This window comes from Diorhabda sublineata, chromosome 4 (genome assembly GCF_026230105.1).
Source record: "Diorhabda sublineata isolate icDioSubl1.1 chromosome 4, icDioSubl1.1, whole genome shotgun sequence".
NCBI lineage: Eukaryota > Metazoa > Arthropoda > Insecta > Coleoptera > Chrysomelidae > Diorhabda > Diorhabda sublineata.
The window spans coordinates 22,887,738-22,907,633 of record NC_079477.1 but is presented as its reverse complement, the minus strand read 5'-3'; the positions used below and the strand labels follow the sequence as shown (position 1 = coordinate 22,907,633).

The following is a 19,896-nucleotide window of genomic DNA, read 5'->3' as shown; positions in this document are numbered from 1 at the left end:
GACTCTATTTTATCTGCTCCATTTGTTATCGGCTTGCTAAATTTGAACGTGGTCGTACAGACACCATGATGGTGAACGTTCTGATCGTTCAATTGAGGTTGTTACTCCAGAAGATATCAAAGAAGTCCAAAAATATTAGAAGGCCGTGTGTTCACAATTAAGCATGTACATTTGGAAACGAGAAAGGTCTTTTCCAGTGTTTGGACTCGTGATAAATGAGATTTTTTGCATCGATATGTGACAATAGATGAAACATGGATCCATGACTTCAGTCCTGAATCAAAACGATCATCATCTGAGTGGACTGCAGCCGGTGAACCCCGTCCGAAGCGTCCAAAATGACCTGGGAAGTTTTTGTGATGCACATGGAATATTGTTCATCTCCAAAAGGGAGAGAAAGTCAGTAGCGAATACTACATCGAATTGTTGGATAGTTTGAATGCAAAAACCGAGGAAAAACAGCCTCATATGATTATTGATATGATGAAAAAAATCATTGTTTTATGGTAATGGTTTTATTGAACGAATTGCTTCCTTATCCACTCTATAGTCCAGATCTGACCTCCCAGTGACTACTGGTCTCAAAAAAATGCTCGCCGTTAAGAAATTCATCTCAAATGAAGGAGAACTTGATGAAACTGAAACCTTTATTGAAATTTAAGCGAAAACTGATAATGGAAATATTTGCGAAAAACTAAAAAATTTTTTATTCTATTCTTGTTTTTGGATTTGGTTCCGTTTATCAAAAACAACAATAATTTATAAGTCTTTTTGTACGTTCCTAAATTTTTTAGTGGCTATCTAACACCAAAGTCGTTTTACAACTAAACAGCTCGGAATTATAAAAATATCTCAATATACAGTGTGTTGACTTAAATTGGAACCATATGAATAACTTTTTTAGTAGTGGTTTTATAAAAAAAAGTTATTCTTGATAAAAAGTTCTTTATGATCCAAAAGCTGAAATGCAAACATCAAATATCAATTTTTTTGAAGCAGAATACGTTGTTTGTCAAAAAATTTCAATTTTGTGCAAGAGTATCTTTATTTTTCACAGAAAAATGTTATAAAGTTATATTCAAATATGCAATTACAGTCATTTATTATGAAAATTCAGCTTTTGTGATTATTTACTAATTATTCCGTATTCTTTTTGTGGCTGCACAAAATTCAAATTTTTTGACAAACCTCGTATAATGCTTCAAAATAAATTGATATCTGATGGTTGCATTCTAACTTTTGGACCGTGCAGAACTTTTAATCAGGAATAACTTTTTTCAAAAAACCTCTAATAAAAAAGTTTTCCATAGTGTTCCAACTTAAGTAAACACACTGTATAAGACTTTGTTATTGTTTAGGTGAAAGTTATCTATCATTTGAGACCTTCATTTCCAGTTTGATTCGTCTTCTTCCTTTTAAATTCTTATTTTGATATATTTCTTCATTTTGGCTCATTCCACCTTTTTCGTGGTCTATCGATTGTCCGTTATAGAATTTTAAATGTATTCCCTGCTATTTTTACCAGTCTACCATTCGTTATATATATTGATATCCATTCTTTAACTTTTCTAACTAACGGATAGAAGAGAATGAGTGAGTGCGAACTCCTCTTAATTTTTCTTAATAAACATTCAAAAAGACATGTTTTTATTCACTCATATTATATTTCTTTTTATTGTAACCTGTTATATTATTTTTACCTCATCCTATATCAGTCGACACAACACGAATTGTCAATACTTATTGATGTTTTTGATAATGACTTCCACCAGGTTTAATCTAAAATAAATTACCCATCGCAGACGATATTTATCGATTGAAACATTTGAGATTTGTCGGTATAAAGAAATGGATATAACTATCGAGGTGATTAGTGGTATTCACACAAAATCAAACTCATTATCATTACCACTGTTGTTAGACTATTAAACTGTAAATCGGTAAAAACGTCGTTAGTTTTTTTTTTCATATTTGTGTACATCGTGGTAAATATCGTGAATAATGTAAAGCATGGACTTGTGACACGTCGTAAATAAAAAATTATAATCGAAACGAAAAAAACAAACGGTTACAACTAAAGCCGGTACTACACTGAACGTTTTGTCAACGGTCGCGTTTCCACATACGACTGAACATTGGAAATTGTACCACAAGTGTTGGTTCCAACTTCGTTCCATGTTGGCTACTCCATTAACGCGGGTCTAACGACCAATGCCAACCTTGGAAGCAAAACATGCGCACTACGATCACACGATGCGTCTAATGATATAAGCGTCCAACGTTGAATGCATTGGACACATCGTGTGGTAACGGATTAACAATTTATGCTTGTATTAAAAACGTATTTGTTCAAATTAAGAAACTATTACGATTTTTACGAAACCATTTTACGAGGTATAATGAATATTTTTGTCACGTGAAAACATGAAAGCACTAGGATCATCAAACTATGATATGTGATAGAAAAAAGGGTTTCCTTATGACATCAAAACATATTTTCTTGGAAAGTAAAAGCATCAGCTACATTGGTAGATGATTGTAAAATACAAAATAATAATATATAAAGGTGTTTTTGAAGTCTTCAAATCTGCTTACATTCCTGGATTCGATTTCCCTCATTAGCGCTTTTCCGTTAAGGAAATTTCCTGAAGGTACCTTCAGCCTTATTAGTCACTTACAGCGCCCAAACAGCTCTTGTGCCTCGAAAAATCTTAAAATTTTAATTAAAGCATTAAAAGATCTTTAAACTGTATTATAGAAATAGCGGTAGTTGCTTGAAAAATCCAACTGTATTAGAAAATATACAATCTTGAAAACGCCACGTTGTTTACATTGATTTAAAAGGCATTAGCCCAATCAATATAAAAGCTGAACTGAATTCTACAATGGTTGAGACTGCTCAGTAAAATATTGGGTAGCAGAAGACGAAGACCATCATCGCAGTGGTCGATCAAATGAGTTGACGACTTCACAAATGTTGAAGAAAATCCACTGGATGATCGTCGACTGAAAGTGCACGAGCTGGCAGACATAGTAGACGTTCCAAAAAGTGTGCTACATCGCATATTAACTGAAAATTTGGACATAAGGAAGTTGTGCGTAAGATGGATGTTGCGTTTGCTCACAATGAAAACAACGTTGTGTTTGGTTAGGTTTGCACCTTTTTAACCATGGAGGAAACGTGGATCCATCACTTTACATCCGAAACAGAAGAACAATTAAAACAATGAACCAAAAAGGAAGAACCTGTTCCAAAGAAGACAAAGGCCGTTCCATCTGCAGGCAAGACTAAGAAGAAAGTGTTGTTTTATTAAGACGATGCACCAGCTCAGACATCCGTTACTGAAATGGTCAAAATTGATGAATTGAAATTTGAATTGCCACCTCATGCATCCTATTCGCTAGATTTAGCTCCTTCATGTTCCAAGACTTGAAAAAATGGTTTGGTGGTCAAAAATTTTTTAACAATGAAGAGATGATGTCTATATCGATATCTCTATGGCTAAAAAAATTAAAATCAATCATATATTATAATCTGTGGAAGCTCAGTAAGTTTCGCCATCAAATTTCAATCACCAAAAATTTATTTACATTCCAAAATTGTTGAAATATAATAATATTAGTAACAATTTTAAGTAAAATATAAAAATAAGTCAATGTATTACTTTTTCTGGACAAGTTTTTGCACAAATAATAACAAACGAATCCGTAGTACAACTACAGTGTATAACACGTGAAAAAATGACATTTTCCTTTCACTAGTTTTGAGTTCTGTGTTAGAGATAAATTGTATAATTTTTCTCTGAACAATTTAACACTTTTATCTACATAGTTTTGTATAATTTCGTGTGATGTTTGAATTCTTTTAAATAAAGTCGGAAATACCAAACGTTTTTAATATTTTCTAGTCATTGACTTGATGAATTTTGTCAAATGACTCTGTTAATCCGTTTATATGGTTCACGTAACAGAAAATTCGATTCAAACGAACAGGAAAACAGAGGGAATGAATTAATATCAAATTTGATCTGAAATATTAGTTTATATTCCGCACGTTTCACCAATAATGGCCGATACAAACTAATCATTTTACAAAAAGCGATAATAGAAAAATAATTATACTATAAAATCGTAGGGGTGATATGAATTGTAATTTATAAATGTCTGTATACACTCTAGGACTAGATATCTTTCCATGCACGTCCCAAAACACGTTTCCGTCACTATTATAGTATTTGTGCAGCAGCGGTTTGAAACGAACGTGAACTACTGTTCAAAATAAAAGAAAAATCAGCCCATCATATCTTCCTTTTACTTCAATCTGACCTGAAGTAATAGGTATATACAAGTCAAAGTTCAAACCTCCTTGTCCAATTATCAACCCACAAAATCAGGCGTTCCCCAAGGAATTGTCCTTGGCCCTTATATATACTGCTGATATTCCAACACCAACGTTACTTTCGCAGACCCTACAAGAGCATCAGAAAAGCTGCAATAGCACCTTAAAGTTCTACAAGATTGGCTACACATCAGTGGAGAATGTTCACCACAAAATGAGGTGTCTGTCCGCAAGTAACCATCAACGATATACCAATTCCAGTGAAAACAGAAGTAAAATACCTCGGACTACACTTGTACCAAAAATTAACTTGGAAGAAACACATACAACCTTAAAAAACACAACTAAAGCTAAAACTTCACAATATGAACTGGCTAGTCGGCAGACGATCGTAGTTAACAATAGAAAAAAAGATACTTATGTACAAAATCATCCTAAAACTAATATGAACATATGGTATAGAGCTATGGGGTTGCAGTAAAGCATCGAACACCAAGATATTGCAATATAATAGCTAATGCTCCATGGCAGACCTCGGTATTCCAACTATCAATGAGGTTATTTAGACATCAGCGATAAGAAACGAAAACCACCAAAATCCACTAATATCCAAGCTTTTCCACTGATCCAATGGAATAGAGAAGATTGAAAAGACGCTAGCCAGAATATCTCATGGAGTGATCTACGGAGATCCATCACTGGATGGTGCCCGATTCAAGTTATTTAGCAAGAAATTTATTACTCTGTATGTTTTGAGTAGATTGAAAATTTGCAATTAAATTGAAAATAAAATAAAATAAATTCTTGCAAGGGGCCTATGGGGACAATTCTCTATCTCATGGGCGTGTTTTTGAGTGGTGTAAGCGCTTTATTTATGACCGAGAGAACAGGTCGTCCTGTGACTGTTTCAACTCCGGAAACAGTCACCAAAATCAAACAAATTATACGTGTAGATGATTGAATAAGCATCCGGATGATTGCCGAAGCGTAAACGCCGATAAAGAAACGGTTAGAAAAATTTACACGAGAAATTACACATGACACAAGGTTAGAAAAAGATCTGCTTTGAAAGGGATCCGATTTGAGTCGAAGGAAGCGGTAAATCAAAAAACTGTAGTCCTCGCCAAAGAAGACTTCCAGCACTACTTAGATCAATGGAAAAAACGTATGGAAGGGTGTGTGGTAAGGGGATTGGAGCATATTGAAGGGGAGCATTCGAATGTAGAATAATTTTTATAATCATAACCACGTTATTTAATAATCTGACTTCATATTAACCAATATAATAATATCTAGTAGGTCTATAAACGTCAGAAAATTCTTTTATTTCGTTTGAAAGAAATTTTTATCGTACTCGCTCACCCCTACCTATCTAGCACTGAGAAAAAATTGGATTCTACTCAAAACGTTGCAGTAAAATTTCTTAAATTACCAACCTATAAACTTCGCTAATTGAATTGTTAGTTTTGACGCTCTTGACGGCTATTAAACTTTCAGCTCCACCTGCAAAACTAATTTTATTCTAGACAGAAAAGGTTTTGGAACATAACAACGGAAGCATTTTATCAAGATGTACACATTATATTTTATATAAACGAAAAAAAAAAACAAGTTTGTTACAAGAAAAAGTTGTTAACGCCATAATGGATATTCAAAATTTTCCTATCAAAACGGAAATAAAAAATCTCATTTTTTTTCTCTTAATAGTTTTTCACATTGTATAAACGCCTATATTAGCATCGCCATTCACATGCGATGGTTGCGTTGACAATACCACGTGAGTAACGTTCGTACACGAATCAAATGCAGAAACCGCATTAATTACATTTACTAATAATGTGGTTTCGCGGGCTAATTAAACGTTAATTAAGTTTTTTATTAACATTCTCTCGGTTTTAGTTTGACGAAAATCGAATTCAATTATTGACTATTAGCAATGAAATCCTATCAATAATTGTAGATAAAAATAGTATTTGTATGTTTATACTTTTATACAATTACGCCTCCCAACGGACTTGCAGCAACATGCACAACGTATTTGAACCGAGACAATATTAAGAAGAAAGAATCGATGACGGATGAAATCGTACCCATAATGGAAGAATAATAAAAGAAGAAGAATTGGAACTGAAGAAAAACTGATTGAAATACAACATAATCGAACAATGCGAAAGAAGACTTCTGGCTCGCTGGACGCTGATGGAAACCTAATATCCGAAAGCTTAAAGCTCATAAAGACTTTACACAGAACGTTGTTTGATGATGAACATATACGACGATGATATCTCTGGGCCTTCAATTCCAAGATTCGAGATAGAGGCCAAAACGTACCACCATCACATAACGAAGGTTTTTACCAAAATTATACAAAATCGATTATAAACTAGTTTGGTTTTCGTACCGAACTAGGAGGATATATTGAAAAATTCTTAGCCTACTATAGAACGAAACAAAATTTCAATGTCAAAATATTTTATTACTCAACATATTCTCCTCTTAATTGGATACATTTATTACAGCGAACCTGCAAAGTATCTAAACCTTTAAAAAAATGTTTCTTCCTGCTCTGCAAACTAGACCTCCACAACTTTTATTACCTCCTCATTGGAAGAAAATTTACGACGTTTTAAACTTATTTCCTGTTGAAGAAAGAGATGATAGTTGGACAGAGCCAAATCTGGTAAATCAGGGGAGGGCCAAATCTGGTAAAGAAGGGAGATGTTCTAGTAATTTAAACCATAAATCACGAATTTTTTGCATGGCCACATGAGATCTGTGTGCAGGGGGGTAGTCCTGCAAAAACAAAACATCTTTGGATAGCTTTCAGCGATTTCCTCTTTAATTTTCTTCCGTAGAGTGGTCAGTAATGTCGAATAGTAATCTTCAGTTATTGTTCTACCCTTATCCAAAAAATCAATCATGATTACTCCATGGAAATCCCAAAAAAACTGAAGCAAGAACTTTTCCAGCAGATTTTTGGACACGAAACTTCTTAGGTATTGGAGAACCAGAGTATCGCCATTCCATCAATTGTTGCTTTGTTTCTGGATCGTAGAAATGTACTCAAGTCTCATCCATAGTAATAATTCGGTTTAAGAAGTCTACAACGTTTTCAAATCGAGCACAGATCGAACAGCACGCTCTTGGTCAACATTGAAACATTTGGGGATCCATTTTGCAACAGTTTTTCTCATGTCCACATTGACGTGAACTATATGATGAACGCGTTCGTATGGAATATTCAATGCTTCAGATATCCGTTTCAGCCCTATTCGGCGGTCTGATGAAATCATGTCTTGAACTGCATTGAAATTTTCGGGAACTAACACAGAAACTGGCCTTCCCTATCGGTCATCATCTTCAATGGAAAATTTACCTCTTTTGAGGCTTGCAGTCCAAATATTCAAGGTCGGAATTGTTACTATGGATGAGGCTTGGGTACATTTCTACGTTGCAGAAACAAAGCAACAGTCGATAGAATGGCGACACTCTGGTTCTGCAAGACTTGAGAAGTTTCGAGTCAAAAAATCTGCTGGAAAAGTTCTTGCTCCAGTTTTTTGGGATTTCCATTATGATTGATTTTTTGGATAAAGGTAGAACAATAACTGGAGATCACTATTCGACATAACCGACCACTCTACGGGAAAAAATTAAAGAGAAAAGACGCGGAAAGCTATCCAAAGGTGTTTTGTTTTTGTAGGGCAACACCCCTATACACAAATCTCATGTTGCCGTGCAAAAAATTCGTGATTTAGGGTTTTAATTACTAGAACACCCCCCTTATTCGCCAGATTTGACTCTGTCAAACTATCATCTCTTTCCTCAAAAGAAAAAAAAAATTAAAAGGCTTCAATTTTCTTCCAACGAGGAGGTAATAAAAGTTGGGAGGTCTAGTTTGCAGAGCAGGAAGAAACATTTTTTTAAAGGTTTAGATACTTTGCAGGTTCGCTGAAATAAATGTATCCAATTAAGAGGAGAATATGTTGAGTAATAAAATATTTTGACATTGAAATTTTGTTTGGTTCTATAGTAGGCTAAGTATTTTTCAATATATCCTCGTAATTTTCGAAGGTAATTTTGATTTTTCATTTTTTAAAACAGCATTTCGCAAGGTTAATGCGACTTTATCAATTAAGTTCTTCAAGTTTTGTAAAAGCCCTGGAACTTTCAGATGGTATCAAAATCAACGAAGAAGCAATCAACAACATTAGATAATCAACAAAGGAAAAGAAGAAACGGACTTTCATCTCAAACTCTATGCTAGCTATCTCTAAAGAAAAATCCGAACGGTAAATAGTCACCCAGCTAATTATGAGCGAGTTTGCTCGAATGATCTGTTTGAAAAGTGATTTGGATGATTCAAGTTACGTGCGCAGACCATATCTTGATACATTAGTTATTTCGGAGCACTTTGTATATACAACACAACTAATTTCTTGTACGAATTTCAACATCTCATGTTCTACATTTAACGTAAACACATGTATGTCAAAAAAAAATTCTTTTTCATATATTTTTTAATCTCCTTTTGTTAGAGAAAACGAAAAATCGACGATTATATAAAAAAGTATTCATTAACAAGTATTTTCAACATCTGGTGCAGATTCGTCGAAATATTTGATGTACCCTAAAGCCAGTAGGGGGAAAACTCCCAACAAAAGACTTTACAAGTAGGATTATTTAATGAATACGCACAAGTTCTTATCTTAGGAATATTGTCTGTATTGTCTTCTAAGAACCGGAAATGGGATGACAGAAATGTGCTGGGTATTTTAAAATAACAATGGCGTCTATGAAATAATTGTAAAAAATTTAAAATATAGTCTACGAGGATGTTGAGATTTGGCAACATGGATGTGAATATGTCAAGATGAATATTTTTGATGGTGAACGTATTCAGAAAGTGTTGTCGTACCAAAACTATTTAAGTTGTTTACGTTTCGAATTTTGGTGATTTGCACCATCACGAGTGATCGTTTTTTGATGGTTTTCCGAAATAAATTGTGGTCGCACTTCAATAAAGGATGAATTTAGTGAAGCTAGTCCAAAATCTATTGTTGTACCAGGAAACATCGATGCTGTGCGTAAAATATTGGAAGATCGTCATGTGACTTATCGGCTTGGTTTGGGTTATTCCCAATCATCGATAATTCGTGCATTTTTTTGCCTTTCTAATAACAAAGTAGAAAAAGTGGTCGCACTCTTGGTGAGAGAGGTTATAACGCGTTTTTTACTGTTAGCAATCAAGTAAAATCTTCTACTTTGGGTCAGAGGAGGCCGTACGCCTTGTGAAGACCTGCTTCGCAGTATTCGAACAAATGAGGTGATGACTCCAGAAATGATGATCGTCGACTGACAGTGCGATAAATCGCAATCAATTGAAAATTTGGACTTGAAAAAACTGTGCACAAGATGGAACAAAATCAGCGTCGTGAAGATGATTCCATCGAGTGCAATGTTTCATAACCATGGAAGTAACGTGGATTCGTCATTTCACACCCAAAACAAAAGAACAATCAAAACAATGGACTGAAAAGGGAGGATATGTTTCCAAAGACCGTTCCATCAGGAGGCAAGGTCATGGCGTCGATTTTTTTGGGATAATTTTCATTGACTATCTTGAAAAAGGAAAAACTTTCGACGTCGAGTATTATACGAATGCATTGCAACGTTTTATCGAAGAAATCATGCAAAAACGGCCGCATTGGGCTAAGAAGAAAGTTTTTTCATCGAGGCAATACACTAGCTCACACAATGGCGAAAATCAATGAACTAAAGATTGAATTGCTACTTCATGTACCCTATTTGCCAGATTTAGCCCCCTCGGATTATTTGAAAAAAGTGGTTCGATGGTCAAAGGTTATCGAACTTATTAAACATCACTGGGAAAAGTGTATGGAGCTAAAAGGAGATTACGTCTGAAAATAAATAAATTTCTGTATTTTCTTTGTTGGGTCTGGTACTTCTGGAACCATCCTCTTATTTAATTATTTTGTCGTCATTATTTCTTGACAATTCTCATAGTAGTTGGTATATGAAATGAAAAGTGACCTTAAATGACATGAAATTGAACCCAATTGAGGAGAATTGTCATTTGATGTTTATCGATGTCTGATGAAGTCGATTCATGTCATTTGAGGTTATTTGACAAATAATTTTCTCGTACTAATGCCAAAATTTTTTTTCGTTTTCGAACTCGCCACATGCTTCCTGTGAGGAAGCTAGAAAACCCTCAGAGTTAATTCGAAATTACGGCTTCCAGATGCCCGCCTATGTATGTACGTATCTTCAAGCACCATTTTAATATTGAAACATATACATCTAAAAAGCAACGCAAGTAAAAATAAAATCAAAAGATGAAATAAAAAATTCCACCTTTTTCAAATTAATACTTTCCGTCCGTTTTTCAAATCGACTTTCCTTTAAGTAAATAACCGCTCGCCAAGGATGAGCTTTCTGAAACATTAATTGGACGTATTTTGCGTTACGTAAATTTTCCCGATACAGTTTTCCGAAATGATGTCGTCAGAGGAAATGAGGGAAATTTGTCTCGGTGGAAAACTTGTTAAACGGTTTTTAGTACTAGAGTTCGATATCTTGGAAAGTGGAGATGGAAGAAGACAAACAGGAGGGTGAGGAATGTGAAATCGCGTGCTGGAAATTTTCATGATAACGACATCAATTATGTTCGTTTTGGAAGTTGACGAGGAAACGGTAGTGTATCAAAATCAATCAATTATCACCTTTGGTTATTATTATAACCCATTTCAACGAGTCTTCGCTGACTTCATAGCCTTTAGCCTTGTGTTTCGCAATAACACCGAACGGAAATCATTTACGTGGCGGGTTTGCATTGTTGCCAACATTCTTCATTTATTTTTTTTTTTCCTCCTTTCCGCATCAGATTCAGTAACGCCTTAAATTTCTCATTTTCTTTGAAATTAGAAGAGTTATTCGCGTTGTGGTTTTAAAGTGATTTAAACCTGAGATGATACGGTGTGGCTTATCAACAATTTTTGTTTTTGAAAATGAGATCCCCTAAGAACAAAATCTGGTTTTAATAAAATCGAATCATTCAAAGTGTATACAGAAGCGGAAAATTTACAAATGATTTTTAATAGTCTAGTTAAAGTTTAAGTGTACAATAAACTTTGTTGACATTAATTTTCTAAATTGGTTCTTTTCTATAAAAACGTTCAAACACCGCTACGTTTTTTCAATTCGTGTTATTCTCCAGTGGCACCTTTAGAAGTGTTTTTAAGAGCGCTTAAGTATTCATTTTGTCTTTTCTTTTCATTTTCACTTTTGAACTGAAATGTTTTCTTAAACAATGGCGTCTATTTAATGGCGCAAATTAATTTTTTTTTTTTTTTTGGACGAAGCTTAAACGACTTTTTATTATTTCAGAAAATAAGTATCGAGAGAGAGAGAGAGGACGATTAAGTAACTAACAAATCAATAAAAGTGTCCTTTGAGCATCTTGTCAGGTCTAGAGTTTGACCAATTTTGCACCAATCAGCTGTGACGGACGTCACTAAATAGTAAACACACAATTAACGTCATTCAATTTATTTTGGTTAGAAACGTATCGATTATTTTATTATTTATTTGTACACAAGCTTGCTATGTACTGACGTCACTACACCGCCAAACTGGTAAAGAACGTTTTAGCGGGAATATTGAACCGAAAATTAATAATAAAAAAATTATTATAATGTCAAATTGGAGGTCATCGTTTTTCCAAAGAATTGATTAATGAATATATACAAAAGCTCAGAAATCGTTCACTAAATTGTAGCCATTCTTCTTTTGTAGTTAAAAATTGTTTAAGTGCTAGAACTATTCAGTCTGTTAACCCAGATTGGCCCAACAAAGAAAACTCAAAAATTTAAAAAAAAAATATATTTATTTTTGAACTTTTTCTCCTTGAAGCGTCGCACAATTTTCCCACCAATGTTTTATAAGTTCGATACCCTTTTTATAATCGTCAAGCTCCTCAAAATGGCCATTAATTGCCGTCATTACCTTTTCATTTTTGATTTATAAGGTAGTAATTCAATCTAACTCATTAATTTTGGTCATTGCAATAACGGGTGTATGAGCTGGTGCATTGTCTTGATGAAACAACACTTTCTTCTTGTCCAAACGCGGCCAATATTGATTGATGTCTTCTCTCAAACGCTGCAATGAATTCTTATAATAAAAGTCAAGGAAAATTATCCCAAGCGCATCCCAAAAAACCGACGCCATGACCTCTCCTGCAGATGGAAAGTCTTTGCCTTCTTTGGAGTCAGTTCTCCCTTATTAGTCCATTTCTTTCTATTTGGGAGTGAAGTGACATACCTAAGTTTCATCCATGGTTATGAAACGGCACAAACATTGCCAAACGCTCGATGGAAATATTTTCACCACGCTGATTTTGTTCAATTGTGAGCATAAGCGGCACCCATCTTGCGCACAGCTTTCCCAAGTCCAAATTTTCAAGTAATATGCGATGCATCCCACTTTTTGAAACGCCTACTATGTCTGCTAGCTCGCGCAATTTCAGTCGACGATCATCCAGTACCTCTTTGTGGATTTCTGGAGTCACTTCATCATCACCAACTACCGCTATCTCCAGATCAGGCCAGGTACCATGATATACATGAACAAAAAGAAGAATCTCGCAAAAATATTTATATTGATACTTTGAATTCAAATGGAAATAACACAAACATCATCTGATTTCTAAAGTGTAGATTCCATCAATAGAAGGAACATGATTTAAGTTTGTACCAATAGGTATGGAATATATATTGAATGTATTGTTATAAAGAGTTACACCTTGTATAGTTACGTCGCGTCTCGAACAATAAACGATCCTAGTATTGAATTTCTTTTGTTTCCAACACAATGGTTTACGCTTCTTCGTGTTGGCGCGTTGATTCGAATCGCGCCAATAATTAATTTAAGTGCAGACTAGTTATCAAACACGGATTGAGCCATTTCACGATGTCATCATCATTTATCTACAAAATGACGATAATAATTTTCTCAAGACAATTGAATCTTCGCATTTCATTATAGTTTTCCCCTCAATTTTGTCCCATTCTACAAGTTTTTACTCATTTGTACACTTTAGTTGCTTTCATATGTATACTTTAAGTACATAACGTCTTGTGATTTATACTTATGGATCTTCCGTATACGAATCGTTTTCGAAAATTCAGACTTGTAAATTTTAACATGGATAAAACCAAGGAACTATCGGTTGAAACTCGTGCATTGATTGCAAGTCTTCATAATCCAGCTAAAGATAACCGAATTAAAAATACCTCGACATACCGTGGACTACAACATGAAAAAATGCATTTCCTGGAAACTTTGGCGATAGAAAAACGTTCAGAGTGACTTGGTCAGTAAACGTGGTAGACAGTAGCTTAGATCAATAAATCTAGCATCTGCCTTCAAGTACTTCTACAAGTGAAAAGGATATTAAGAGAAGCTGGTCTTTTTGGAAAGTTAGCAGTGCAGAAATCTCTTTTAAAATGTCAAAATAAGATTAAAAAGTTGCATTGGGCTCAAGACCACAAAACTTGGAAGATAAAATGAAGATGGAATGTGTGTTATTCCGGTTGTATAACGTGCTGGAGGCTCGTTGATGGTTTGAAAATATTTTGGAGGAAGAGCGACTGGACATCTGGTAAAAATTGAAGGGATTTTTAAGAATGTTAGAAAGGAAAATTTAGTACATACTGGCCAGAGCCCGAAAGCCAGAAAATGTATCTTTCAGCTTAACAACGATTAAAGTATGTGAAAGAATTGGGAAGGAAGAACGTGATGATTTAGTTGTCGTATTCGCCCGACTTCAAGCTGAGATATATTGAACAGGAAAGTCAGAAAGTAGTATCACATCTTTGGAATATCCTGAAAAACGAATAGAATCAAATACACGGCGATTATTTGTAAAAATTGTTACAGGGAATACCAAAATTGTATCCCAATATAATGAAAGCAAAAATATCAATATCAAAATCGATCGTATTTGTTTTTATTTGTTGTGTACACACAAACTATAGTGTCGGCAAGAACTTTTGATCGGTAGTGTGTATGTGTGAAATGATGATGACAATAATATGTAGTATAAAAACATTTAAAAGTATTTTAAAAATAAAACAAATCTCGAAAACCGTAATGACAAAAATAAACATATCCTTTAACGGCTATTTAAATTGTTGAGAACGACAGTTTTGGAAAGTTTTGAGAAAAACATGCCCCATTAAATTCTACGAGACAAATTTAATGCCGAAAGTAAACGGTTTTTTTACAACTCTATTAGCGGGATATTTTCCTTACAACTACACAGGCTTGTATTAGCCCGAAAACTTTTTATTTTCATACAAATAACCATCAAAATTTTATTATATTTTAAATATTTATTCTCAATGTTTCAATTTTTTGAAAAATTCTATTCTTTAAGCACAACGACCATCGAGATATTTTTTCAAATCTGTGAACAGAAAATAATCCGAAGGGGCTAAATCTGGCGAATAGGATCCATGAGATAGCAATTCAAACATTCTTCTTCTTCTTTTAATGCATATCCATCAATGGATGTTCGCGATCACATTTTTCATGGCTTCTCTATCTCTAGCGGTATGGATCAATGTCTGAATATCTTGTATACCCGTCCAAAGCCTCACGTTCCGCAACCATGACATCCTCTTCCGTCCCAATCCTCTCTTACCTTCAATCTTGCCCTCGACTGTCAGCTGAAGGATTTGATATTTATGGCCTCGCATTATATGGCCAAGATATGCAATCAATCGTTTCTTCACGATGTTAAAGAGTTCACGGTCTTTATTGATACGCCTGAGAATATCGTCATTCCTCACTTTGGCAGTCCATGGTATCTTCAGGATTCTACGATATACCCACATTTCGAATGCCTCTAATTTGTTGATGTTTTTTACCTTAAGGGTCCGACCCTCCATCCCGTAAAGAAGCACTGACCAAACGTAGCACCGCACAAGTCTCAGTCTAAGTTCAAGATCAAAGTCGGTACATGTAAATACATTTTTAAATTTTATGAATGTACTTCGAGCTTGTTCAATTCGGCATTTTATTTCACCGTCCGACGACCATTCTTCATAGAGCCATGTTCCTAGATATTTAAATTGTTCTACAGGTTCTATAGGTTTTCCATTATATGTTACTCTAGATTTTCTAAACGTATTCGCTTCCCTCGTGATAATCATGAATTTAGTTTTTTTGATGTTGATGTTTAATCCCATGTTTTGGCTATGTCCGCCTACTATATTAATTAGTTGTTGTAGGTCATCTATATTATCTGTAATCAGTACTGTGTCATCGGCGTAACGTATGTTATTGACCCAGACTCCATTGACTTTGATCCCAATGTTTCTATCTTCGAGTAACTCTCGAAAGATGGCTTCAGAGTATATATTAAAGAGGAGCGGCGACAATATACAACCTTGACGTACTCCTCTGCGAATCCGAACTTGCTCAGTTAGACCATGATTTATTTTGACTTGCGCTTTTTGGTGCCAATACAGATTTTCGATACAACGAATGTCTTTTTCGTCCAAATCCAATTTTTTGAGGAGCTGCATAAGTTTGTGATGTTGAACTTTATCGAAAGCTTTTTCGTAGTCTATGAAGCATAGACATTTTTTCTTTGGTCATAGCAGTTCTGTACAAGGACCTGTGTTGCGACTATTGCCTCTCTTGTACCTAAACCCTGTCTAAATCCAAATTACGAGTCTCTTATATTATTATCACATTTTCTATATAATCTCTGATGTATTATTCTTAGGATTATTTTTAGGAAGTGGCTCATAAGGCTAATAAGCCTATGATCTTCACACTTTCTTGCGTTCGATTTTTTTGGGATAGGAATAAAAACTGAAGATAGCCACTGTTCAGGGTAATGACCAGTATCATATATCTTGTTGAACAGCTTTTGAAGCACTCCAATGCCCCTTTCGTCCAGTAGTTTCAGTATTTCTGATGGTATTTCATCTGGACCAGCTGCTTTATTGTTTTTAGCGACTACTACAGCCTTTTCTACCTCTTCTTTGGTAATAGAAAGTCCGGTTAGACATTCTTCTGCTTCGAGCTCTCTGGTCTGGTCTATTGTCGTCAAAAAGTTTTTCTACATAGTCTTCCCATATCCTGTATTTCTCAAAATCTTCCATAACTATCTGGTTGTCCTGGTTGGTTATTATACCTAGATTTCGTTTTTTAAATATACCAGCGGCTTCCTTTAATCTTTTATGGAGGTTGAAACCATCTTGTCTACGTTGCAGTTGTTCTATTTCGTTGCACTCGTTTTTAAGCCATTCATTTTTTGCAACTCTAATTTTTGATCTTATGAGTCTCTGTAAGTCTCTGTACTTATTTATGTTCTTTTTTAGTTTTCTACGCTCATCCATTAAGAGCAAAATTTCATCGGTCATCCATTTGTGTTTTTTATTTCTAGATTTGAATCCTAGAACACTTTGTGAGGTATTTCTTAAAACACTTGCTATTTCTACCCATGATTTTGACGGGTCGTCCTCTTCGACCGTGGAATCTAACTTCTGTTTAATTGGTTTGTTAATACGGATTTAATGGTTGGACTATGCAGTTTATCTAGTGCTATTGTACGTCTTGGTGCTTCCTTTTTAGCCTTTGAAAGGGATATTTTTATGACGGCCGATAGTAGTACATGGTCTGTGGGTATATCAGCTCCAGGATATGTGCGTGCCGTTTTTACTGAAGAAGCAAATCTGGAGTTTATAAGGATGTAATCTATCTGGTTACGGGTAACGTTCCCTGGTTGGTCTCTTGGTGATTTCCAGGTATATAGGCGGCGAGGGTGATATTGGAACCATGTGTTGGTTACTGTCATATATTCTTCTTGACAGAACTGCAGGAGACGATCCCCTCTTTCATTTCTTATTCCCAGACCAAAGGGCCCAACGATGTTTTCGTATTTGCCCTTTCCTAGCTTGGCATTTAGGTCGCCCATGACTATATTAACTTCATGATTTTTAGTTCATTTTAGAAGACCCTTCACATCACTGTAAAACTCTTCTATGTCTTGGTCATTTGAGTCGGCTGTTGGTGCATACAGCTGAATTATATTTAGGTCGACAGGTTTAGCTCTAAGTTTTATTAAATCAGTACGATCGGAGTAAGGATTCGGGCCACCAATTTTCTGCAACTCCTAGAATATCTATCTTGAGCCTGCTCATTTCCTGTACGAGATTTGCCAATTTCCCAGCTTCGAAAAGGCTCTGGGTGTTCCAAGTTCCAATTTTCAAAGTTGTACGTAAGTTTAGTCTTTCTTCTGAAACATTCAAGTCAGTATATTTCTTTAATTTCTCATTTCTAAGACCTCTTGATATGTTTATGTACCTAAATGTTCTTGACTTTAGGTCTCTTCTGTTTTAAAATTAGTTTTTTTTTAATAATTTTTGAAAGATTGACACAAAATTGACGCTCCGACTTTTCTATAAGTCAAAATATGATATTGACACTGACAATTTGCTTATTTATATTGATCTATAGATCGCTTACATCATGAACATGTTCTAATAAGAAAAAAATATTTTTTCCTTAGTCCTTATATCTTAAATATGTAACAGTACTTAATCAATTTATTTGTAGTTTTATTGAAATTTATAAAATAAAGTTGTAAATTTTACTTAAGTTATTTAGGTCTTTTTTATCATTTAAAACTTTTTCATTTTTATGACAGTAAACCATTTCTAAAAATTCTCTTTTTCGTGTATTAGATTCCGCTCCAAGAATTTTTGAATCTTTGTAATTGAATTTTTTTGATATTTCGTGGTTCGTTAATGCAATTTTATTTTTTTTATCGTATCGATGACCTTTTAGTCTGTTTTGTAAATAGTGAGATGTCTGCCCTATGTAGACAGCGTCACTTGATGTATAATATTATTTCTTTTATTTTTTTTGGTATTTTTCATTTTGGATAACGCATTATGTCCTTTATAACTTATACTAATATCATATTTATTAAATTAAATAGATATATAAGCGAACTTTGGCGAAATTTTCGAGAAAAACTTCGTTTCGTTACCGATAACTTCCAGTAAATCCGTTGTAGATCTAATAAAGACCACGTAACCAGTTAATAAATCAAATAAAGGATGTGTAACATACGTAATAGATTAGAAGGGCATTGTTTAGTGGCACAAATACCTTCAAAGCGTGATTCCCCTTCGTGTTTTCCATAACAATGGCCGGCGAAGGAATAATGATGCAGAATGCTTGTTTTCAACAATGTTTGCGGGCGATAATGAAACAACACCAAAACTATATTAATTATGCGGTACGTTAGTCTCAATTTAGATAGAATTTTTCAATTTTTCGGTATTTTTTTTTTTGTTGACCGATGTGTTGTTGTAATTCATAGTCTTTTTAGTTCAATTCAATTTATACGATTTTGTTTTTTTTTTGTCTAAATGGATTAGCTATCGGAGAGTGCCGAACAGAGGTAGAATAAAGGACGAAGGGTTCGAATTTAAACGCCCTGCCAGTTGTATAAAGCGGGCGTTAATGAAATGGTATATTTTATTCCCTATTCATGCCGTACCCCATCATTTCACTAATTACGACAAACTGTGTGTGTTTTGTTTATTTTTAGTACCGCGCCGCGTAAAATTTTTTGTTTCCGAATATGAAAATCAACATCAATTAGGAATATCTAATGTTGATTGTTGGTGGGAGCGAGAAATTTCGGTTCTCGCTAAGTAAACAGTCTCTTTCAAGCACACGTATGGTAGTTCTAGTGGCAAAAAATAATATCTTTCGTTTTATTGTATCATCTATAACATTCTTCACTTGTGTCACGTGATGAATGGTAGAATATGGTATTAAAATTCACTATTTCTGGCGTGCGAATGGGTATTATAAGCGTTTCTATTAAACTGGCCCCGGTATATTAGTTTTGCCATTGGAATTTTTACCGATATTTTATAGTTCCGTAAGAAATTATTGATGTATACGTTGGTATAAATCAGGAGGTTACTTGGGGTCTCAGTATTTGATCTAAGAAACTTCAAACTTTTTCTAAAATTAACATTTGGTTGTTTAAAAAATCACTGAGTCCAAAATAATGGAAATATTGAGCTAAAATTTTGGAGAATTTTTTTTAATGTTGATTATGTATTGAAAAAAAATCAGGAAGTTAGTTGGGGTCACAATATAGGAAATACGAGGTTTGGAACTTGTCCAAATCATAATGGAGAACATACGCTTATATAAAAACTCGCCCAGGCCAAAATAATGGGAATATTTAGCTGATATTTTAAAGAGGTGTTTTTAAAGGTTGATTTTATGTTGAAAAAAATCGGGACGTTAATTGGGGTCATAATATTGGAAATACGAGGCTTCGAACTAGTCCAAATCTTAATGGAGAACTTATGCTTATATAAAAACTCACCCAAGCCAAAATAATGGGAGTATTGAACTAAAATTTAAGAGAATTCTTTTTAAAGGTTGATTATATGTTGAGAAAAATTAGGACATTAATTGGGATCACAATA

The 19,896-nt window shown here is 34.4% G+C and overlaps 1 protein-coding gene across 7 annotated transcripts in view; it reads left to right on the top strand.

The window, feature by feature from the left end:
* The window catches only part of LOC130443402 (polypyrimidine tract-binding protein 2), a 431,147-nt gene that overhangs the window by 393,121 nt on the left and 18,130 nt on the right, over positions 1-19,896 (top strand). The gene's annotated exons all lie outside the window — the stretch shown is intronic.